Source organism: Scyliorhinus canicula, chromosome 8, assembly GCF_902713615.1.
Source record: "Scyliorhinus canicula chromosome 8, sScyCan1.1, whole genome shotgun sequence".
Lineage (NCBI taxonomy): Eukaryota > Metazoa > Chordata > Chondrichthyes > Carcharhiniformes > Scyliorhinidae > Scyliorhinus > Scyliorhinus canicula.
The window spans coordinates 158502570-158527133 of NC_052153.1; the positions used below are offsets into that span (position 1 = coordinate 158502570).

Genomic DNA, 24564 nt, shown 5'->3' on the forward strand with positions numbered 1-24564 from the left:
GGAGGATAAGGCCATAATCAGGGACTGCCAGGTCATGCAAACCGCACTTCTACCGGCCAGACAAGGCCCGCCTGGTAAAGGCCTCCCGGCCCTTTGAGCGCCTAAGTATGGACTTCAAAGGGCACCTCCCCTCCACCAACCGTAATATATACTCTCTAACCGTTGTCGACGAGTACTCCCGCTTCCCCTTCGTTGTCCCCGGCCCCAACATGACCTTGGCCACTGTGATAAAGGCACCGCACAGCATCTTCACACTTCTGTTTCCCTGCGTACGTCCACGGCGACAGGGACACATCGTTCATGAACGATGAGCTGCATCAGTACCTGCTCAGCAAAGGCATCACCTCGAGCAGTACTACGAGCTATAACCCGCAGGGAAATGGGCAGGTGGAGAGGGAGAACACGACGGTATGGAAGGCCGTCCTTCTGGCCCTCCGGTCTAGAAGTCTCCCGAGCCCCCGCTGGCAGGAGGTCCTCCCCAACGCCCTCCACTCCATTAGATCACTCCTCTGCACAGCCACGAACAAGACCCCATGCGACCGCTTGTTTATCTTCCCTAGTAAGTCCATCTCCGGGGTCTCGCTTCCATCTTGGCTGACAACTCTGGGACCTGTCCTTCTCCGGAGGCACATGAGGAGCCATAAGACCGACCCCCTGGTCGAGAGGGTCCAGCTGCTGCACGCCAACCCCCAGTACACCTACATCGCGCACCAGGACGGACGGCAAGATACGGTCTCCCTATGAGATCTGGCGCCAGCTGGCTCCCCTGCCAGCGTACACCCATCCCCGCTGCCTACAGCCACCCTCAGCACCCCTTACACCCCCTGGGTCTCCTGTATTGTCCCGCATCGGCACTGACGCCACCCACCACCCCCTGCCTACCCCCACCCCCCAACCGTCTCCGACAAGCCGGACTGAGACTCAAGCTCCAGACACACGTCCACGGAGTCACCATCTGCAACAACCGTGCCCGCCGCATCACCAGAGTTGAGGAGGTCTAAAAGAACGATCCGGCCTCCAGACAGACTAAATATTTAATGACCCCACGTCACCCCCGCTGGACTTGATTTTTTTAACAGGTGGTGAATGTGGGGAATGAATTTCACCTAATGCATGAGCTGTCTGTACTGTCTGTATAATGATGTGACCCATGACCTGGAAGTGATGATACGTGCTACTTCCAGATACTGTACTGGAACCTCGGTGGGCTCCGCCTCTGGCTCCGCCCTCACCGGGGCCATATATAATTCGGCCACCTGTGGGTGGCACTTATTTGTATAGCCGACTCTGGCAGGCGAGTTAATGGATAATAAAGTCTAATGTTGACTCGCTCTCACGGTCTCACAGTGAATTAACGGTATAACACAGATATTTAAATGCGTTTACCGGCGGCAGATTAAATTTGTCCTCTAGCGCCTTCAAGCTGGGAAAGCTTCTGTCTATGAACAGATCTCCCATCCTTCTGATGCCTACCCTCTGCCAGCTCTGGAACCCACCATCCATCCTACCCGGGACAAACCTGTGGTTGTTGCATATCGGGGTCCAGATCGACACTCCCTCCACCTTCTTGTACCTTCTCCACTGTCCCCAGATCCGCAGTGTCACCACCACTGGACTTGTGGAGTAACGAGTCGTCGAGAACGGCAAAGGAGCCGTTATCTAAGCTCCCAGACTAGTACCTTTACAGGACGCCGCCTCCAGCTGCTCCCACCACCATCGCCCACTTCCTAATCATAGCAATATTGGCCGCCCAGTAGTAGTTGCGAAGGTTCAGCAGCGCCAACCCAACCCCCCCACCCCGCCCCCGACTGCGCTCCACCAGCGATCTCCTTACTCGCGGGGTCTTATTCGCCCACACGAAGCCTGTAATGATCCTACTCACCTGCTTAAAAAAGGCCTTAGGGATGAAGATGGGGAGGCACTAAAGACAAACAAAAATCTGGGAGGACAGTCATTTTCACGGTCTGCACCCTCCCTGCCAGTGGGAGCATGTCCCATCTTTTAAAGTCCCCTTCCATGTGCTCCACCAACCTTGTCAGGTTGAGCCTGTGCAGGGCATCCCATTTCCTGGCCACCTGTATACCCAGGTAACGAAAACTTTTCTCTACCATCCTGAGCGGCAGCTCTTTCAGACTCTCCTGGCCCTTGGCCTGGATCACAAACAACTTGCTCTTTCCCATGTTCAGTTTGTACCCTGAAAAACTACCAAAATCTCTCAGGATCCGCAGAACCTCCCCCATCCCCTCTACAGGGTCCGAAATGTACAGGAGCAAATCATCCTCGTATAGCGAGACCTGATGTCCCCCCCCCCCCCCCCCCCCAACCGCACCAGTCCCCGTCAGTTCCTCGAGGGTCTCAGCGCCATAGCTAGTGGTTCTATAGCAAGGGCAAATAGTAACGGGGAGAGTGGACACCCCTGCCTCGTTCCCTGGTGAAGCTCAAAGTACCCCGACCTCAGCCGGTTTGTACATACACTTGCTACAGGTTCCTGGTACAGCAATTTCACCCAGCCAATAAAGCCCTCACCAAACCCAAACCTCCCCAGCGTTTCCCACACGTACTCCCACTCCACCCAGTCAAAGGCTTTCTCTGCGTCCATCGCTGTTACCACCTCCGCCTCCCCTCCCTCTGAGGCCATCATCATAATATTCAAAAGTCTCCGGACATTGGTATTCAGTTGTCTGCCTTTAACAAACCCAGTCTGGTCTTCCTCTCTCACCCCATGGGACACAATCCCCAATTCTTGTGGCCAGAATCTTAGCTAGCAATTTGGCATCCACGTTTAAAAGTGAAATTGGCCTGTATGGCCCGCAATGTTCCAGGTCCTTCCCTTGTTTAAGAATGAGTGAGATCAAAGCCTGTGACATTGTTGGGGGAGGGTTCCTTTCTCTCTAGCCTCATTGAAGGTCCTCATCAGGAGTGGGCTCAATATTTCCGAAAAATTCTAATATAATTCTACCTGGTAACCATCCGGCCCCGGGGCTTTACCCGATTGCATGCCCTCTATACCCTTGGCAATCTCCTCCAATTTAATCGGGGCCCCCAGCCCCTCCACCAGTTCCTCTTCCACCTTTGGAAACCTCAGCTGGTCCAAAAATTGCCTCATCCCTTCCGCTCCTGTCGGGGGCTCCGACTCGTATAGCTTACTATAGAACTCCTTAAAGACTCCGTTCGCCCACCCCCCACCCCCCACCGGATCCTAGACCGTGTTATCCTCCTTATTCTTTACTCCCCCCATTTCCATGGCCACCTCCCTCTTTCGCAGTTGGTGTGCCAGCATTCTACCCGCTTTCTCCCCGCACTCATAGACTGCCCCTCTTGCCTTCCTCAGCTGTGCTACTGCTTTCCCTGTGGTCAGCAGTTCAAACTCTGCCTGCAGACGCCGCCGCTCCCGCAGTAGCCCCGCCTTGGGGGCCTCCGCGTATTTCCTGTCCACTCGGAGTATCTCCAACACCAGTCTCTCCCTCTCCGCTCTTTCTCTCTTTTTCCTATGGGATCAAATTGAGATGAGTTCCCCTCTGACAACTACCTTCAGAGCCTCCCAGACCGTTGCCGCCGCTACCTCACCCGTATCGTTTGTTTCCAGGTAATCCTGGATGTTCCTGCTAATCCGCCCGCAAACCTCTTCATCCGCCAGCAGCCCCACATCCAGTTTCCAGAGTGGGCGCTGTCCTCTCTCCTCACTAAGCCACAGGTCCACCCAGTGCTGGGAATGGTTCGATACTGTGATTGCTGAGTATTCTGTCCCGGCCATCTTTGGGATTAATGTTCTGCTCAAGACAAAGAAGTCTATGCGAGAATAAATCTTGTGAACGTGGGAGAAAAAAGAGAACTCCTTCGCTCTTGGCCACGCGAACATCCAGGAATCCACCATCGACCCCCATCTGCTCCATAAAACCCTTCAGTTCCTTAGCCACTGCCGGTTGCTTCCCTGTCCCGGTCCAGCTCGGGGTCAATGACTGTATTAAAGTCTCCCCCCATGATCAGGTTGTGTGACTGTAAGTCCGGGATTTTGCCTAACATGCGTCTCATCAATTCCACATCATCCCAATTCGGAGCGTAGACGTTCAGAAACACCACCCGGACCCCCTCCCACTTTCCACTCACCATTATATAGCTGCCCCCCTTATCTGCCATAATTCTCCCACCTCGAATGCCACACCTTACTGATCAGAATTGCTACCCCTCCGATCTTCAAATCCAGCCCTGAATGGAACACCTGACCTACCCATCCCTTTCTCAATCTCATGCGATCTGCAAGCTTTAAATGTGGCTCCTGAAGCATTGCTACGTCTGCCTTTAACCCCTTTAGATGCGCGAACACGCACGCTCTTTTAACTGGCCCATTCAAACCCCTCATATTCCACGTGATCAACTTGGACGGGGGGCTAACCCCCCCCCCCCCCCCCCCCCCACCCCCACCGACTAGCCATCACCCTTTTTTTGGCCAACATCGAGCCCGCACCCTTCGCATCTTCAAGCGCCCCCACAGGGAGCCACCGCCCCCGACCCTCAATTGGTACCCCGTAATTGATACCTCCTCCGTCAGCAAAGCAGCATCCCCCCTCCCCTCCCCCCCACAACAGCCCCATGACTCAAAACCCCCCACCCCGCACCAGCTGAGCACTTGCTCAACCCCCACTATGCTCCCGTGTCAGCTGACCCATGCTGACCCTGGCACCTCCTGCCCCTGGCGCCGATCAGACTGTCGCCACATTGTCCAGACCCCTCTCCCCACATGAATAAACCAATTAAAGTACCTCTCCAACCCCAGTGAGTAAATAGTAATACGAAGCGAAAAATAAACAGAAGACACTAATATTGCCCCGTGAGGAGACACTTGTTGAACCAAGGCTCCAACTTCCCGAAAAATCGCACTAAGTACAGTGCCCCTCCCACCTCCATATCTCAGCTTTGCCGAAAACACTGCACCCTCCAGCCACCACCACAGCCCTTACACGCACCCAACATGGTATACAATCTTATATTAGAAACGGTACCGTGTTACCCAGCCCCACCGCTGCATTCCAACAAAGCTTAACTGTCCATTAATTCGAGTGCAGCTTTTCTTGTTTGACGAATGACCACGCCTCATCCGGTGTCTCAAAATAGTGATGCCGTTCCTTGTACGTGGCCCATAGCCTCGCTGAGTGTAGCATCCCAAATTTCACCCCCTTGCTGATGAGGGTCGCCTTCACCCGGTTGAATCCAGCACGCCTCTTGGCCAGCTCCGCATCCAGGTCCTGGTAGATGCGTATCATGCTGTTCTCCCACCTGCTGCTCCGTTCTTTTTTTACCCACCGCAAGACAAGTTCCTTGTCCGAGAAGCGATTAAATCTCACCACCATGACCCTCGGCGGTTCATTCGCCTTGGGCTTCCTTGCGAGGGCTCTGTGTGCCCCGTCCAGCTCCAGGGGTCGAGGGAATACACGCGTCCCTATTAGCGTCTCCAGCATCTTGGACACATCTCGCCGCATCCGATCCCTCCACAATTTTGGGGAGGCTCACAATTCTCAAGTTCTTTCTCCTGGACCTGTTTTCTAGGTCCTCCTGCCTCTCCTGCCACTTCTTGTGGAGGTCATCTTAAGGGCCAATACGAACAACTCGTTCTCATGATCGGATAGCTTTTTCTCCATCTCCTTAATTGCTTTCCCTTGTGTTGCCTGAGTTAGTTGCGATCATTTGGTCTATTGATGCCTTCATCGGGGCCAGCATGTCCTTTTTAGATCAGCAAAGCAACCCCTAAGGAACTCCTGTTGCTCCTGTGCCCACTGCGCCCATGCACTCTGGTCTAGACTGGCCGCCATGCCGTGCCTCGGCGCCTGCTCCGCACGCTTCGGGACTTAAACGCTTCACCCGGCCACTCCTGGTCCAGCTATCCATACCACAGAGAGGGAATCCTTTTGGCAGTGTTCACTTCACCAATCTTCCCCAAAAAGTCCGTGAAAACTCCTAAAAAAGGTCCAGGAATCGGTTCCAGGCGGGAGCTGTCGAATGCGCGACCTACTCCTCCATGGCCGCCACCGAAAGTCTCGTCACCGTTTTTTCAATGGCCTTGGCGAGATCTTTTCACAATTGTTCCCTCTGCTGCTGGAATTCAGCTTTAATAAAGGCCCTCAAGTCAGCTTGCCATTACCCCGCCTGCATGCTGGAAGAGGCTTTTGTCTTTGCTGCAGCTCCAGCCAAATCTTTCACTGTTTCTGCGGGTCTGTGTGGTGAATCACAATCCTAGTAATTCACACTGTGTTATATTGTATGTGTTGTGTTCTTGTAAGCTCGGTATACGAGCAGTTGCGCGGCTCTGCCCATAGGGGGAGATGAGGAGTTTGTACTGGGCTCCACCTTTGGCTCCGCCCATGGTTCCGCCCATGGCTCCTCCCACTAACTGGAAGTATAAAGATCTGCGGTCGTGAGCCTGCTGCCAATTCACGTCGTCGCAGGCAGGCTCTGTTGTAAGACTATTAAAACCACTGTTCACTTCCAACCACGTGTCTTGTGAATTGATGGCCGCCATCTTGGCAACCCCCCTCCATGCGGCCGGCCACTTGCAACTCATGGGGGCCGCCATCTTGGGTGCCATCTTCCTCGCCGCCCGCCACGTGCGATCCACGGGGGCGGCCATCTTGGGATCCATCCTCTTCCAACTCTGAAACTCACCTCGAGGACTACGAACTCAGAGGGGAGTCATCACGGGGCCACTCCAGCACAGCCGATCTAGCCGCCGACTACCCGCAACTCAGCGCGGTTACGTTGGACCAGTCGCGTCCAAAACACCTCCGCAACTCAATGATGACCGTTAAAATCAACGGGTACAGGACACCGTGCCTCTTTGACTCCGGGAGCACCGAGAGCTTCATACACCCAGATCTGGTAAGACGCTGTTCACTCCCTATTTTCCCTGCACGGCAAACTATCTCCCTCGCTTCGGGCTCACACTCCATTCACCTCCAAGGGTGCACCGCCACGACCCTAACGATCCAGGGCACTAGCGACGCGAACTTCCAGCTATACGTACTCCCCGAACTCTGCGCCCCATTGTTACTGGGACTCGACTTCCAGTGCAACCTCAAAAGCCTCGCACTCAGCTTCGGCGGGCCCTTGCCCCCACTCACTATCAGCAGCCTCGCTACGCTAAAAATCGACCCCCCTCCACTCTTTGCCAATCTCACGCCGGACTGCAAACCCGTAGCCACTCACAGCAGGCGATACAGCCTGCAGGACAGGGTGTTTATCAGAACCGAGGTCCATAGGCTTCTACGTGAGGGGATCATAGAGGCCAGTATTAGCCCCTGGAGAGCTCAGGTGCTGGTCGTCAAGACCGGGGAAATATTCCGAATGGTAGTGGACTATAGCCAAACCATTAATCGGTTCACGCTCCTCGATGCGTACCCCCTCCCCAGGATTGCAGACATGGTGAATCAGATCTCCCATTATAAAGTCTTCTCCTCAGTGGATCTGAAGTCTGCATACCCCCAGCTCCCAATCCGCCCGGAGGACCGCCACTACACGGCGTTCGAGGCCGACGGCTGCCTCTTCCACTTCCTCCGGGTTCCCTTTGGCGTCACAAATGGGGTCTTGGTGTTCCAACGAGCAATGGACCGAATGGTGGACCAGTTCGGGCTGCGGGCCACGTTTCCGTACTTGGATAACGTCACCATCTGCGGCCATGATCAGCAGGACCACGACGCTAACCTCTATCAATTTCTCCAGACTGCCCAGAAACTCAACCTCACGTATAACACGGAGAAATGCGTTTTCCGCACGACCAGGCTAGCCACCCTCGGCTATGTCGTGGAAAACGGAGTCCTGGGCCCCGACCCGGACCGTATGCGCCCCCTCTTACAACTCCCCCTCCCTCACTGTCCCAGGGCCCTCAAAAGGTGCCTGGGATTTTTCTCTTATTATGCCCAGTGGGTCCCTCAGTATGCGGACAAAGCCCACCCACTATTTAAGGCCACACTCTTTCCTCTATCAGATGAGGATCGCCAGGACTTCACCTGCATCAAGGAGGACATCGCCAAAGCGGCCATGCAGGCGGTTGATGAATCCGTCCCTTTTCAGGTAGAGAGCTACATTGCTCTCGTAGCCACACTAAATCAGGCAGGGAGACCAGTCGCCTTTTTCTCCCGAACCCTCTCCGCTTCGGAACTGACACTCCTCAGTCGAAAAGGAAGCACAAGCCATCGTGGAAGCTATACGACACTGGAGGCACTACCTCGCAGGTAGGAGGTTCACCCTCATCACCGACCAAAGATCGGTTGCCTTTCTGTTTGACAATTCACAAAGGGGCAAAATTAAAAACGATAAGATCCTACGGTGGAGGATCGAACTCTCCACCTACAAGTACGATATCATGTACCGACCGGGGAAGCTCAACGAGCCCCCAGATGCCCTGTCCCGCGGCACGTGCGCCAGCGCGCAAGATGACCGCCTGAAAGCTATCCACAATTACCTCTGCCACCCGGGGTCACCCGGCTCGCCCACTACATCAAGGCCCGAAATCTGCCTTTCTCCACCGAGGAGGTAAAAGCCATCACCAGGGATTACCTGATCTGTGCGGAGTTCAAACCGCACTTCTATAGACCAGACAGGGCCCACCTGGTAAAGGCCTCCCAGCCCTTTGAATGCCTGTGCATCGATTTCAAAGGGCCACTTCCCTCGACCAATCGGAATGTGTACTTCCTAAACGTAATAGACGAGTTCTCCCGCTTCCCCTTTGCTATCCCGTGCCCCGATATGACCTCCCACACAGTCATTAGGGCCCTGCACAGCACCTTCACCCTGTTTGGTTTCCCCAGCTATGTACACAGCAACATGGGTTCGTCCTTTATGAGCGACGAGCTGCGTCAGTACCTGCTCGACAAGGGCATTGCCTCGAGCAGGACTACCAACTACAACCGCAGGGGGAACGGGCAGGTGGAGAGGGAGAACGCGACGGTCTGGAAGACCGTCCTACTGACCCTCCGGTCCAGGAAGCTCCCGACCTCCCATTGGCAGGAGGTCCTCCCCGACGCGCTCCATGCTATTAGGTCCCTTCTATGTACGGCCACCAATCAGACCCCTCACGAGCGGCTATTTGTTTTTTCCAGGGGCACTACCACTGGGGTTTCGCTCCCAGCATGGTTGAAGACACCGGGCCCAGTTCTCTTCCGGAAGCACGTCCGGACCCACAAAACTGACCCACTCGTGGAGAGAGTGCTCCTTCTCCACTCAAACCCACAATACGCGTTCATCGAATACCCTGACGGCCATCAGGACACTGTTTCCCTCCGGGACCTGGCGCCTGCAGGATCCAACTCCGACACTACTACCGCCGAGGTACCCCTCATTACATCCCACCCAACCACCCGCGCCCGGCGCCCCCACACCTAAAGGTTCACTGCCCGTGCTCCGCGCCCCCGCGCCTTTGGGTTTCCGGCGCTCCCCATCACCAGTCGAACCAGTCAGGTACGAAGCTCGGACTGAATCACCCCCGGAGTCCGCCATGGTACCCTCGCCGACCGCCACCACCCAGCCACCAGGAGGGGCTGCAACCCCGGTGCTTCGTAGATCTCAGAGGACGACTTGACCGCCGGACTAACTCAATTTGTAGACCCATCACCCCCGCTGGACTTGATTTTTTTTACAGGCGGTGAATGTAGTGAATCACAATCCTAGTAATTCACACTGTGTTATATTGTATGTGTTGTGTTCTTGTAAGCTCGGTATACGAGCAGTTGTGCGGCTCTGCCCATAGGGGGAGATGAGGAGTTTGTACTTGGCTCCACCCTTGGCTCTGCCCATGGTTCCACCCATGGCTCCTCCCACTAACTGGAAGTATAAAGATCTGCGGTTCTGAGCCTGCTGCCAGTTCATCTCGTCGCAGGCAGGCTCTGTTGTAAGACTATTAAAACCACTGTTCACTTCCAACCACGTGTCTTGTGAATTGATGGTCACATCAGTCTGGTAACCAAGAAACATACCGTTCCTGGGCGGAAGTACTCCTCCAACATTCACCTACATCTTTTCATCAAAATCCCACTCTGTATTGATTAAAAAAGTGCTCTTTTCTGTAACCTTGGGCAGGAACTGCCTTGTGTGTGACCACTTACTCCATGGTCCACACCGGAAGTGGTGGGCCAGCACTGCCTGACAGTCCGCTGCTGGGGGCCACATGGAAGTGGGGGGGTGAACGATGGGGCATATGGGACAGGGGTTGTGCCAGGGGCATGGTGGTGGTGGTACCTCACCCTGGCCACACTGAGAATGTCATGCAGTTTCTTCTGGCACTGCTGCCTGGTCCTGGCGGTGGGGCCCATACGCTCACTGCCTCTGCCACCTGCGCCCAGGCACAGTTAACATTGATGGGTGGCAGATTCTGTCCCACCTCGGGGAACAGGGTGTTTGTTTCACCTCTCCTCTATTGCATCTAGAAATGTTTCCAGGTTTGCATCGGCGAATCTCGGGGCCACTCTCTGGGTGGCATCTTTGTGGTTGGAATGAGAGTATGTGTGGAGTGCTTATATGCAGCTCCAGCTTGTCAAGCTTTCCAGTGCCAATCCTGACCCCAGCGAATCCGACGCTGGCACCTATTGGAATTGAACTAGTTCCACGTAGCTCATGGGCTGGTTTATTTGCATGTCCTGAATTGCTCTGGCAGTCACAACCCCATTGTCATTGTAGAAGTTGCGCGATTCAGTCCCGGCATCTCTGAAACGGGGAATCCAGCCCATGACTTTCTATGAAGTGTTAATGATCTTGTACGGAGTTCAGGTGCGACCACATTTACTATACTGTACAGAAGTAAAACTACAGTACTCCTATCATCAGAGGGGGCACAGTCATGGCTACCTACACTGAGAGGTTAGGTAAATTACATAAGCAATGAAGGCAAGCTAGCAAAACTGCATTTACTTTGGGACCATTGTACTGAGACAATGGAGGTAGGCTTTGTGAAAAAATAATCACAAATTTCCATGATCTTTTTTAACAAAGGATAGACTTTGCTGCTCATTTATGATACACAATTTTAGTTACCATTTGGTTACTGAAGTAATCATGGATCTAACAGGTTTACACAAACTGAACCCTAATAATGACTCAAAATCACAACTTACAACAAAGAAGCACAGAGTCAAGCTCAGAAATAAGACAATAGGCAAGTTACACAAAGGATTGTATACAAATGTGATAGACTGCTCACCAGAAACAAACAGGTATTGAACAATGCAAATGGAAACTGGATAGTTATTTGGCAGGGAGAGGCATGAGAGTGAAAGAGAGGTGTGTGATAGTTTTAGATGTGTTAAGTGGACCTAGTAAAGAGGGCTCGCATATTCGTGCATTTGAAGAGGTTGAAGACGGACATGGCAATGCTACAGGAGACATACTTGAGGGTAGTGGATCAGACTAGGCTGAGGAAGGGTTGGGTCGGGCAGGTATTTAATTTGGAGCTGGACTCTAAAACTAGGGGGGTTGCGATCTTGATCAATAAGCGGGTGTCATTTGAGGCAGGGTAACAGTGGCAGACTCAGGGGGTAGGTATGTCATGATGAGTGGGAAGTTGGAGGGGATGCCGGTGACGATAGTGAATATTTACACACCTAATTGGGATGACACGGAGTTTATGAGGCGGGTGTTGGGGAAGATTCCAGACCTGGATTTGCATAGGCTGATCATGGTGGGGGGGGGTGCTTTAATACGGTCATTGATCCAAAGTTGGATCGGTCGAGTTCAAGGACAGGGAGGGTGCCAGCTGCGGTGAAGGAGCTAAAGGGTTTTATGGAACAGATGGGTCGGGGGGGGAGATCCGTAGAGGTTTGGACGTCCAAGAGCGAAGGAGTTTTTTTTTTTCTCCCATGTTCACAAAGTGTACTCTCGGATTGATTTTTTTCATTTTGAATGGGTCTTTGCTGGCAAGGGTGGTAGATGCCGCGTATGCGGCGATTGTTGTTTCGGACCATGCCCCACACTGGGTGGATTTACAGATGAGCAAGGAGGGGGGTCAGCGTCCGCAATGGAGATTAGATGTAGGACTGTTAGCGGATGAGGGGGTGTGCGGGAGGGTAAGGGAGGCCACCCAGAATTATTTGGAGATAATTGATACGGGGGAAGTTTCGGCAGCAACGGTGTGGGAAGCGCTGAAGGCAGTGGTTAGGGGGGTGCTAATTTCGATACGGGCTCATAGTGAAAAGGTGGAGTGGGCAAAGATGGATAGGCTGGCTAGGGAGATACTCCAGGTGGACAGAAGGTATTCCTAAGCCCCGGAGGTGGGACTGTTGAAGGAGCAGCAGAAGCTGCAGATGGAATTTGGTCTGATATCCACAGGGAAGGTGGTGGGACAGCTGAGGAAGGCAAGCGGGGTGGGATATAAGTATGGTGAGAAGGCCAGGAGGATGTTAGCACGCCAGCTAAGGTAAAGGGAGGCGGCTAGGGAGATAGGAAGAGTGAAGGACAGAGGGAGGAACACGGTCTTGGACCCAGCAGGGGTGAATGGGGTATTCAAGGAGTTTTACAGTCGGTTGTATGAGTCGGAGACCCCAGCTGGGGTGGAGGGAATGAAGCAGTTTTAGGAAGGGTTGAAGTTTCCAAAGGTGGAGGAAGGGTTAGTGGAGGGGTTGGGAGCCCTGATCAGGATTGTAGAAGTAGTAAAGGGATTGGAGGCCATGCAGTTGAGCAAGGCCCCGGGACCGGACAGCTACCCAGTGGAATTGTACAAGATGTTTTCTGGGATGCTGGGCCCGCTGCTGGTGTGGAAATCTAATGAGGCAAGGGAGCGGGGTGTTCTTCCACCAACAATGTCACAGGCTTCGATTTCATTGATTCTGAAGGGGGAGAAGGACCCAGAGCAATGTGGGTCATACAGACCAATCTCCCTAATGAATGTAAACGTTAAATTGCTGGCCAAAACTCTGGCCTTGAGGATAGAAGACTGTTTTCCGGGGGTGTTAGGGGAAGACCAGACGGGGTTTGTTAAAGGCAGGCAGCTAATGGCCAATGTTAGAAGGCTCCTGAATGTGATCATGATGCCCTCCGGGGGGGGGGGGGGGGGGGGAGAGGCAAAGGTGGTGGTTGCTATGGACGCGGAGAAGGCCTTCGACTTGGTAGAATAGAATTATTTGTGGGAGATCCTGGGACGGTTTGGGTTTGGGCAGGGCTATATTAACTGGGTTTGGTTGCTGTACCAGGCACCGGTGGCGAGTGTGTGGACGAACCGGGTGAGTTCGGACTACTTTAGACTGCACCTGGGGACATGGCAAGGATGTCCCTCTCCCCACTGTTGTTTGCCTTGGCTATAGAGCCATTGGCGATGGTGCTGAGAACGTCAAGGGAATGGAAGGGGCTAGTCCGGGAGAGTGGGGTGGGGGGGTGGAACACAAGGTCTTGTTATATGCTGATGACCTACTCCTATATATTTCTGACCCCTTAGGGCGGGGATGGGGAGATTATGTGGATCTTAGGGGAATTTGGCTGATTCTCGGGGTACAAGTTGAATATGGGTAAAAGCGAGGTTTTTGTGATCCAGGCGAGGGGACAAGAGAGGAGACAGGGGGCGTTGCTGTTTAAAGTGGTGGGAGGGAGTTTTCGCTACCTGGGTATTCAGGTGGCATGGGGTTGGGAGCAGCTACATAAATTAAGTCTGGCCTGATTAGTTGAACAAATGAAGGATGACTTCCGGAGGTGGGACATGATCCCGTTGTCACTGGCGGGGAGGGTACAGACCGTAAAAATGACTGTCCTCCCGAGAGATTATTGTTTGTTTTCCAGTGCCTCCCTATTTTTATACCAAAGGCCTTTTTTAAGCGGGTGAATATGGTGATATCTGGGGTTTTTTTTGACGGGTAAAACCCTGCAAGTAAGTAAAGTACTGTTGGAGTGGAGCGGAGCCGAGGGGAGGGAGGGCTGGCACTGCCGAACTTTAGGAACTACTACTGGACGGCAAATATAGACATGATTAGGAAGTGGGTAGTGGGGGAGGGGTCGATGTGGGAGCGGGAGGAGGCGGCCTCATTTAAAGGCACAAGTTTTGGGGCATTGGTAATGGATCGTCTGCCGTTCTTGTCGGCCCGGTACTCCACAAGTCAGTGGTAGTGGCGGCCCTGAGAGTTTCCGGACAGTGGCGGAAACATATGGGAGTGGAGGGAACATCGGTGTGGGTTCCAATTTGTGGTAATCACTGCTTTGTCCTGGGGAGGATGGACGGGGGGGGGGGGGGGGGTTGGAGGTTGCAGAGAGCATGGATTGAGAGGCTGGGGGGAACCTGTTTATTGATGGGAGCTGTATGCCGCAGGGGATACAGGACAAGGTAGTTTCTAGAACGGGGCGGGGGAGGTGAAGGTATCGGAAAACTATAAAGAACTTATGGAGTGGGAGGAAACCCAGATAGGCGAGATAAAACGTAAATGGGAAGATGAGCTGAGTAAGGAGTTATAGGCGGGCCTGTGGGAGGCTGCTCTGAGCAGAGTCAACACGTCCTCATCATGTGCCAGGCTCAGCCTGATACAATTCAAGGTGGTCCACCTGGCACGTGACGGTGGCCCGGATGAGCGGGTTTTTTGTGGTAGAGGACAGGTGTGTGAGATGTGCAGGAGGGCCCACAAACCATGTCCACATGTTTTGGGCATGCTCAAAGCTTAGGGAATTCTGGCAGGGATTTGCGGATGTCATGTCCACGGCTCTAAAAAAAAAGGGTGGCACCGAGTCCAGAGGTGGTGATTTTTGGAGTGTGGGAAGATCCGGGTGTCCAAGCGGCGAGAGAGGCTGACGTCATGGTCTTTGCCTCCTTGGTAGCCCGGGACAGATATTACTAGCATGGAGGGACTCAAAGCTCCTGAAATCAGGGATATGGGTTAGTGATATATTGGGTTTCTCAGACTTGAGAAAATTAAGTTCGCCCTGAGAGGATCAACGTTAGGGTTCATCCAGAGGTGGCAGCCGTTTATCGACTTCTTCGGAGAAAACTAAACTGTCAGCAGATTCAATAAGAGGTTGGGGGTTAGGAAGTAAGGAGGGGTGGGGGGAGTTAGGCTATTTTTTTATCTAGATTAGGCGGGAACAGTGAGAGTTGAAGGAATGTGTTACGCACTGAACTATGTTTACATTTGTATCTATCTTTTATTGTTATAAAACCATAAATGCCTTAATAAAATGTTTGTTCCTCTGTGAAAGTAATTTTTATGACTGTTGCCTGTTCAGGGCATCTCAAAAAGTTTCATATTTGCACAATATTTTATTTTGATTGCTCTGAGGAACATAAGATAGAAGTAGGTAATTTAGCCCCTTGTGCCATTCAATGAGATCATGGCTGATCTGCAACCTAACTGCATTACACAGCAATTACAGTGAGAGGTAAACAGAAATTTCCATCAGTGCCATATTTAATATTAATTGGTACTGAGCTGAATCAGTATTAATTTCTGTTAATCTTGTTAACTCAACCCTATTATGGATTTCTGTATTAATTCATTATCTACAGTGTAAACCTTGTCTCTATCTGCATTCATATTTTTTGACAGAAAGCACTGTTAATCCTATTAAAAATTATGATAATGATAACTTCTTTAACCAATTCTTATGTCTGTTAAAGTTAATTTTAACGGTATTTCAGTCTATCCCACAGTAAAGCAAATTGCAACAAGATGGTTATAGAAACTGTGGTGATATGTGAAATAGAACATAAATCAGTCAGCATCTGCAAAGATGCAAAGAAGGGGTATTATATTTCAGGTATGTAAAAAGTTATGAAATCATTGATGTTTGTGTCCCTGGTGCTAAATTAGATGTCTTTAGGGATTGTAACATTTAAGGTACAGGATGGTCCAATGCTGGTTACACTGGTTCCTGTCTAGTAACAAGGGTGGGATTCTCTGGGAGTGTTTTGATAAGTTAACAGAACGTAAGACCAGAAAACGTAGGAGCAGAATTAGGCCATTCGGCCCATTGAGACTGCTCCACCATACAATCATAGTTGATATGTTTCTCATCCACAGTCTCCTGCCTTATCCCCATAACCCCTGATCCCCTTATTAATCAAGAACCTATCTATCTCTGTTTTAAGACACTCAGTGACTTGGTCTCCACAGCCTCCTGCGACAATGAGTTCTACAGATTCACCACGCTGTGGCTGAAGACATTCCCCCTCATCAGTTTTAAAGGATCGTGCCTTCAGTCTGAGGCTGTGTAAGTTTCAATGAGATCCCCCCTCAGCCTTCTAAACTCAGTTGAATTCAGACCGAGAGTCTTCAACCACTCCTCATGTGACAAGTCCTTCATTCTGGGGATCATTCTTGTGAACCTCTTCTAGACTCTTTCCAAGGCCTGAACATCCTTCCTTAGATTCGGAGCCCAAAACTGCCTTATACAGCCTCAACAGTACATCCCTGCTCTTGTATCCTAGCCCTTTCCATATGAGCTCTGATATTGCATTTGCCTTCCTAACTGTCAACTGAACCTGCAAGTTAACCTTAAGAGAATCCTAAACTAGGACTCCCAAGTACCTTTGTGCTTCTGATTTCTGAAGCTTTTTCCCATTTAGAAAATAGTCTATGCCTCCATTCTTCCACTTTTCCACTTTGTACTCCTCGCCTTCCAAGTCCTTCTGCAGCCTCTCTGCTTCCTCAACACAACCTGTCATCTACATATCTTTGCATCATCTGCAAACTTTAAAAAAAATTTTTTTTTAATTTAGAGTACCCAATTCATTTTCCAATTAAGGGGCAATTTAGCGTGGCCAATCCACCTAACATGCACATCTTTTGGGTTGTGGGGGCGAAACCCACGCAGACACGGGGAGAATGTGCAAACTCCACACAGACAGTGACCCAGAGCCGGGATCGAACCTGGGACCTCGGCGCCGTGAGGCTGCAGTGCTAACCCACTGCGCCACCGTGCTGCCCCTTCATCTGCAATCTTAGCAACAATGCCCTTGTTCCTTCTTCCAGATAATTAGTGTATATCGTGAATAGCTGTGGTCCCAACACTGATGACAGACACCACTAGTCATCAGTTGCCACCTTGAAAAGGGCCCCTTTATCTCCACTCTCCGCCTTCTGCCAGTCAGCCAATTCTCTATCCAGGCCAGTACCTTGCCTCTAACACCATAGGCTCTTATCTTATTTGGCAGCCTCCTATACGGCACTTTGTCAAAGGCCTTCTGGAAATCCAATTGGATCATGTCCACTGATTCTTCTTTGTCAATTTCATTGTTACCTTCTCAAAGAATTTGAACAGATTTGCAAGGCATGACCTCACCCTTGACGAATCTGTGCTCACTCATATTTTACCATGCACTTCTAAGTACTCTGCAATCTCATCCTTAATAATAGACTCTGAAATCTTACCAACAACCAAAGTCAGGCTAACTGGCTTATAATTTCCTGTCTTCTGCCTCCCTCCCTTCTTAAACAGGGGTGTTACATTAGCCATTTTCCAATCCTCTGGGACCCTCCCTGCCTCCAGTGGTTCCTGAAAGATCATCACCAATGCCTCCACAATATCCTCACCTATCTCCTTCAGAACTCTGAAGTGTAGTCCATCCGGTCCAGGTCTATCCCACCTTCAGACCTTTCAATTTCCCCAGCACCTTCTCCTTAGTGATGGACACTCACCTCTGCCCTCTGACTCACTTGAAGTTCTGGTATGCCACAGTGTCTTCCACTGTGAAGACTGATGCAAAGTACCTATTCAGTTCCTCTGCCATGTCTTTGTTCCCTATTACTGTTTCTCTGGCGGTCCAATGTCTTATCTTTTATATACAATTACATTGATTCCAGCTTCTCCCTCTCAAACTGCAGGGTAAATTCTATCATATTGTGATCACTGCTCCCTAAGGGTTCTTCACCTCAAGTTCCCTAATCAAGTCCGCTTCATTACACATCACCAAATACAGAATTGCTTGTTCCCTAGTGAGCTCTACCACAAGCTGCTCCTAAAAAACATCTCGTAGACATTCTACAAATCCCTTTTTTGGGATTCACTACCAACCTGATTTTCCGAGTCCACCTACATATTGAAGTCCCCCATGATTATTATAATATTGGCTTTCTTATATGCCTTTTATATCTTCTGATTTATTTTCTGCTCCACGTCCTGACTACTGCTAGGGAGCCTGTACATAACTCCTATCAGGGTCTTTTTTCCTTTGTGATTCCTCACTCTACCCACAGAGATTCTACACCTTCTGACCCTATATCACTTCTTGTAATTGATTTAAGCTAATTTCTTACTAACAATGCAACCCTGTTCCCTCTGCCCATTTGCCGGTCCTTTCGATAGGACACGTATCCTTGGATCCCAGCCCTTATCTCCTTGCAGTCACGTCTCTGTGATCCCCCTACATTGTACCCTGCAATTTCAATGTGCGCAATAAGCTAATTTATGTTGTTTTGTATACTGCGCACATTTAGGTACAACATCCTCAGTCCTGCATTGACCGCCCTGTCCCATAGTTGTCCCTTTTTTTGCTGTGCCTGAAGTTAGATTCTTGCCGCTTTCTATACACTCTGTTCTATTACTTGTTCCGAAAACTTTATTAACCTCTCCTGAGCCCTCGGCCCCTTTAACTCATTTAAAATCCTCATTATTAACCTGCACTGTCACCTTCTCCTTTAACTTTGATTTTCTAATTTTCCATACAACTGATCCCCCACTATTTAGTTTAAAGCCCTATCTACGGTCCTAGTAATGCAATTTGTCAGGACTCTGGTCACAGCTTGATTCAGGTGCAGACCATCCCATCAGAAAAACTCCCTCTTTCCCCAGTACTGGTGCCAATGTCCCATGAATTCAAACTCATTTTTCTCACACCAACCTTTGAGCCACGTATTTTACCTCTTTAATCTTACGGACCCTGTGCCAATTAGGTAGTAATCCAGAGATTATTGCCTTTTTTGTTCTGCTTTCTAATTTGGCCCGTAGCCACTCATATTCCTTCAGCAGAAACCAAAGAGAAAATGCTGGAAAATTTCAGCCGGTCTGGCAGCATCTGTAGGAAGAGAAAAGAGCTAACGTTTCGAGTCCAGATGACCCTTTGTCAAAGCAGTAATTTGCTTTTATTCCTTCAGCAGACCCTCAATTCTTGTTCTACATATGTTGCCCGAACCTGCGTGGACCATAACAACTGGATCTTTACCCTCCCACTCGAAGTTCTTCTGCAGCCCAGATGAGATATCCCGAACACGAGCACCAGGCAGGCAACACAACCTTCAGGGCTCTTGTTTCTGGTCATAGAGAACAGTGTCTATGTCCCTAACTATATGATCCCCAATCATGACTACATTTCTTTTCTCCCCCCCCACTTGAATGGCTCCCTATTCCATGGTGTTGTGGTCAGTTTGCTCATTCTCCCTGCAGTCCCCATTCCTGTCCACATAGGGAGCATGAATCTCGAACCTGTTGGACAGTTCAAGAGTCAGTGAACAACTCTTCTTGAGGCAGTCTATCACAGATACAGGGATAGGAACAGGTCACAGTTGTTACAAAGTTAGAGAAACGGCTTTAAGTGAAGATGATTGTTGGAGGAAAGGTGCACTTGTGGAACAGTGATATTCTACTTGGAACAGCCACAGATCTGAAAGTGTGCTTATGAGCAAGTAATTAAGTGTACTTCGGAATCCGGGGGAAGGAATCAGGATTGAAACTCTGTGAGGTGGATCATTGTTAAAGTTGTCCAAGTGGGAACAACTTTTGGAGATAATTCCAAGAAGAGATCTTTTAAGGTGAAGCTGGGAATCCTTCATGAGAGAGTTTCAATGAGATTGTTTGACTTGGCGTTTACATATCTAAATGAGAAACCCATGGACTCTATCTTGGTTGCTTCTGTCATTGACTTTGGAGTGTGGTGTGTTCAACCAGTTTGCCTGTTAATTCACATGTACTTCATACTTACCTGAATGTTAGAGTATTTAAGATACATATCGTAAATTGTTTTATCTTTCTGAACATGAATTCTTATATTCTCAAAACCCATGGAGTCTCCCGGCTTTATTTAAAAAGCTGGTGTCTTGAATATCAACTGTTATCTACTTGAAACAAAATATTATTCATTCCTGATTAGATCTACCCCCATGTCCTGGGTTCTGGCCAGGGACTCTAACATAAATTGGAGGCTCCAACGGGATCTCAGATTCACAAACAAATATGAGTGCTGATACTTGCTGAGGTTAAGGTTCATACCATTTCCACAGTGATTTTACTATACTGTTTAGAAAGTAAAATGGCTTTATTAATTCTGGAAAGGGAAGATTTTCCCTGAGTGATTTACAATTAACCAATGCTAGGTTAATTGCATTAGCAGAAAAGTTAGAGCTAGAATTAAAAGCAAAAGCTAAGAAAGCAGAAATAATTGAGTTAATAGCACAGCATCTGGGATTGGAAGAACCAAAAGTGAATCCAGATAGCAATTAATTTGAATGAGCTAGAATTCAGTTGCAGATGAAACAGCTTTAACTTGTAATGGAAAAATAAATGAAGCAACTTGAGATAGAAAAATAAATTGAAGTGAAAAGGCTTAAATTGGCAAAGAGGAGAAACAGAAAAAGAGAAAGGGCGAAAGAAATGGAAATGTGAAAGTTTGGTTTTGAGTTTTAAAGAGAGGAAGAAATCAGACAACCTGAACTGGCTAGAGAAACGTTTAGGGTACAAAGTGAAAAAGAGTCCAGCAATTTGGATGAGGAATCTATTGGTGTAGTAATTCTGCAATTTAGACTAAAGAATGAAAGTTCAAATTCCACCATCAGAGTATGAGTATGAGTTTTAAAAACGGTGGATAGAAAAAATTGGTATCAGTAAAAGTGGCCATGAAGCAGTCTGATTTTTCTATTTTTTTAAATATAAATTTAGAGTGCCCAATTCTTTTTTTTCCAATTAAGGGGCAATTTAGCATGGCCAATTCACCTACCCTGCACATCTTTGGGTTGTGGGGTAAGACCCACTCAGATACGGAGAGAATGTGAAACTCCACACGGACAGTGATCTGTAGCCGGGATCGAACCCTCGGTGCCGTGAATCTGTTTGTTCTAATATCCAACTGGTTTACCAGTGAAAATCTGCCGAGTTTACCTAATCTGGCTGAGAAGTGATTCTTAGTCCCAAACCAACAGGTAGCCTCTTAACTTTCTTCTGACATGGTCTAACATGTCACTCTGTTCTATCAAATCTCTACATAAAATAAGAGAAAGCCAAATGGACAGGCCAGTGCAACAACTGGGCGAGCTGGATGGTTGCCAAGTGTGGCAAAATGTTGGTCGCAAAAAACTGAATGAACTATTCACGAGAGTAAAGTATATAAGTAAACCAACAGGCTTCAACAGTGGGAATCGAGCAGCATGGTGGCACAGTGGTTAGCACTGCGGCCTCACGGCGCCGAGGTCCCAGGTTCGATCCCGACTCTGGGTCACTGTCCGTGTGGAGTTTGCACATTCTCCCTGTGTTTGTGTGGGTTTCACCCCCACAACCCAAAGATGTGCAGGGTAGGTGGATTGGCCACGCTAAATTGTCCCTTAATTGGAAAAAACGAATCGGGTACTCGAAACTTATAAAAAGAAAAGAAAAGGAAAAGCAGTGGGAATGAAAGGGCTAGATAGACTGATATGCATCCATATATATATATATGTACATTTCAGTTTTTCCCAATCTGTTTACGTGACAGTTTTACAGATTTTTACATCTATATGACTATTCCAAAACTGCAAACCAATAAATAATATCAAAGAACATAAACAAATCTAGCCCACTCTATCTTAACAATTATTAATTGTATAAATTGTGCATAAAATCACCCAGTGACTATTGTAGGAACACATAGTATTGCGCAAGGTGAACCATATTACACAATATAATGCATATTTCCTCCAGGACATATCCTGTGAAAAGTGTAGAACAATGAAAATGTACAATCAGTATCAGAGTATTCTCCTTTTGCGTGTAAAATAAATCTATGATTATAAATGCATAATTTTTATTTACATTAATGTGCAATGTTCAATTCAATTTCACTTTATTGTCCAGTTGGAATTTCATATTGAGTATATTGCTCGTTTGTTAAGAAAATAATTATAATAATCTTTATTGTCATAAGTAGGCTTACATTAACACTGCAAGTTACTGTGAAAAGTTACATATAAATGAAGGATAACAATAAAAAAAACTACCCTCTCACAGAGATCTAACTTTAATTAAAATATGTATTACATCCTATTCCAATGCATTAAAATAATCAGTCAGCAAGACCCACCCTGACTGCATCAAACTCCTGTTACGGGAGTAACATTTACCACTGGCCCAAACAAGTTCAGGAACCGATTTGTCCTGTGTCTGAGTGATTGTGGCCTTTTCTCTGAACACAACCAGCAATTATACTGAAACAAGGGGTAATTCTCATTGTTCATGACACTCTTTACTTTCATCAACATTTTTCAAGAGCATATTTTGTCAAGAAAGAACTGCTCCTTAAATATCCTTCCTGACTGGTTCAATAATTTCAGACCCTTATAATCTGCTTCTCTAAGATTACAGTACATCCAAAAAGGATAGCACTCTCAACTACAGCCATACAGAAGAGTTTCAGGATTGTACGATCTACTCAAAAGAGTTGGATTTTTCTCGGGTCGTATAATCTTGAATATCCCTTGGCCATCACATCTGTACACTAGTCCCTCCAATTCAATTTACCATCTAGTTTGGTACCTCGTTATGTGTAGTTAGTAACTATTACAATTTCTACATCATACATTTTCACAGGAACAATATCATTAACTGGATTTTTCCCCGAAAGTCAATAACTATTTATTTATTCTTGTTCTCGTTCAGTTTAAGGGAATTGTTAATTCACACTTTCCAACTTCCCAACCAAGTTCTTATTGTTTCCTTTGTTACCTCCAGTACCTTAGCATCAGCATACTTCGGATCATTGTGTCAACGTATTCTAATCAACAATCATTGTATAGAGAATGAAAAATAAAAGGTGTCAGTACATAGCCCTGAGGAGATCCTGTATTCATTAACATGGGCTCTGACTACATCTCAATGCAAAGCTGAAGGTTCACCCAAGGCAGATGATATTCTTGCACCTCCCATGCAAGTGAGTGCCTTCTAAACCAGGAATCAAATCAGAACATGGCAAAAGAACACCCAGCCAAGTCCACAGTACAAAATTGTCTTTCAGGTTAGTCACCCGACAGCCTGATAAAGTCATACTCACAGAACTATACTTACCAACTAACTTCTTTGACTCCTCCATTGAAGATGTCCTATCCCACCAACAAGATGAAACTGCCAGAGGTGGAAGCACTTATCATCTATTGTCCTCTCAAACTGATGACCTGTACTCCTTCATGTTGAACACATTTGGTGAAAGCACTGAGACTAACAGGGGTAGAGCCTACTACCAATTTATAGGTAAGTGATGGACGGTGTCAACGGTGCTACTAAGCAGCATTTACTCACCATTACCTACTCACTGATGCATAGGGCAGGAGTTTAGCCACTGCAAGCTGGTCCCATTGGTGGACTAGGATGTGGGCTCCACTCCCACTCTCTTTCTTCTTGTTGGTTTTCACACAATTACAATCCTTGACAAACAGAGGAGCTCTTCAGCATAGACACAATTTCCTGCCCAATTTCATTGCCATTAACTTATTGTGAACACAAAGGCGGCTTGGATGTTTTTCAAATTTACATTTCACAATATTGCACATTATATTGGTTTCAGTTTTCTCATGTTTGCATGAGGGGTCATTCATTATTAAGACTAGTTTAGTCAGGGTGTTAAATGTATCGGCACACCTCATGGTTTGCATGCATTGATGGTGACAGGGAAGTTAGGGACATTTCTTTATTGTGAAAGAAACCACGTTGTGTTTCCGTGTTAACTCTTTAATGAATGTTCATGCTCAGTGTTGTGCTTGCCACTCTGTGGGACATGCCTGAGCATGCACACTCAGCTGGGCATCCCTTCTATGCATTATAAAGGACCTTGTCAGTGTTCCTGTCAGCAGGGATAATTGAAATTTTATATGTGAAAGCAAAAGCCCTGCCAGACAATACCCTGAGATAGTCCCATATGTGGGTAGTGTCTTTAGGCCCCAAATTTTCCTGCCTTGACTGACTGTTCTCACCACATATATACCCATACACCAGGCCCTTCCCACTCACTCCTCCATGCCCCTGGCTCCACCCTCTGTCTTCCCTTGGAACCTTCTTTTACTTCTCTGTGCACTGACCCCACTCTATATCCGTGCCCTCAACAGTGGCTCACCCTTTCTGTTTTCGAGCCATTGATGCATGCTATCATAATCTTGCTCTTCTCCTTTATGCCACAGAGTTCAACAAGGAAAACCACTGACCTCATACACGACTGCACAAAGTCAATTGTTGTACACCAGTACCTTTAAACAAACATGAAATGGGTGCCATGAGATTCTCATGCATCGCTCACTTTATCATGAAGGTAAAGTGTAATTATGAGTGATATTCATGGCATGTAAACGTTTTGGGCGTAGGAGCCCGCCACGGGATGCCAAAAGGCCCAATCCACCATAAAAACATTCCATTGAGTCAATCTCTAAATTTGAACCTGAGTCAAGAAAG

At 48.5% G+C, this 24564-nt stretch overlaps 1 long non-coding RNA gene across 1 annotated transcript in view; it reads left to right on the forward strand.

The window, feature by feature from the left end:
• Positions 1 to 22940, forward strand: part of LOC119970021 — a 60617-nt gene extending 37677 nt beyond the window's left edge. The window contains exons 2-3 of the long non-coding RNA XR_005461521.1: positions 15587 to 15705; positions 22858 to 22940. This is a non-coding gene — a long non-coding RNA (uncharacterized LOC119970021). The remainder of the gene's footprint in view (positions 1 to 15586; positions 15706 to 22857) is intronic.
• The last annotated feature ends 1624 nt before the right edge of the window (positions 22941 to 24564 follow it).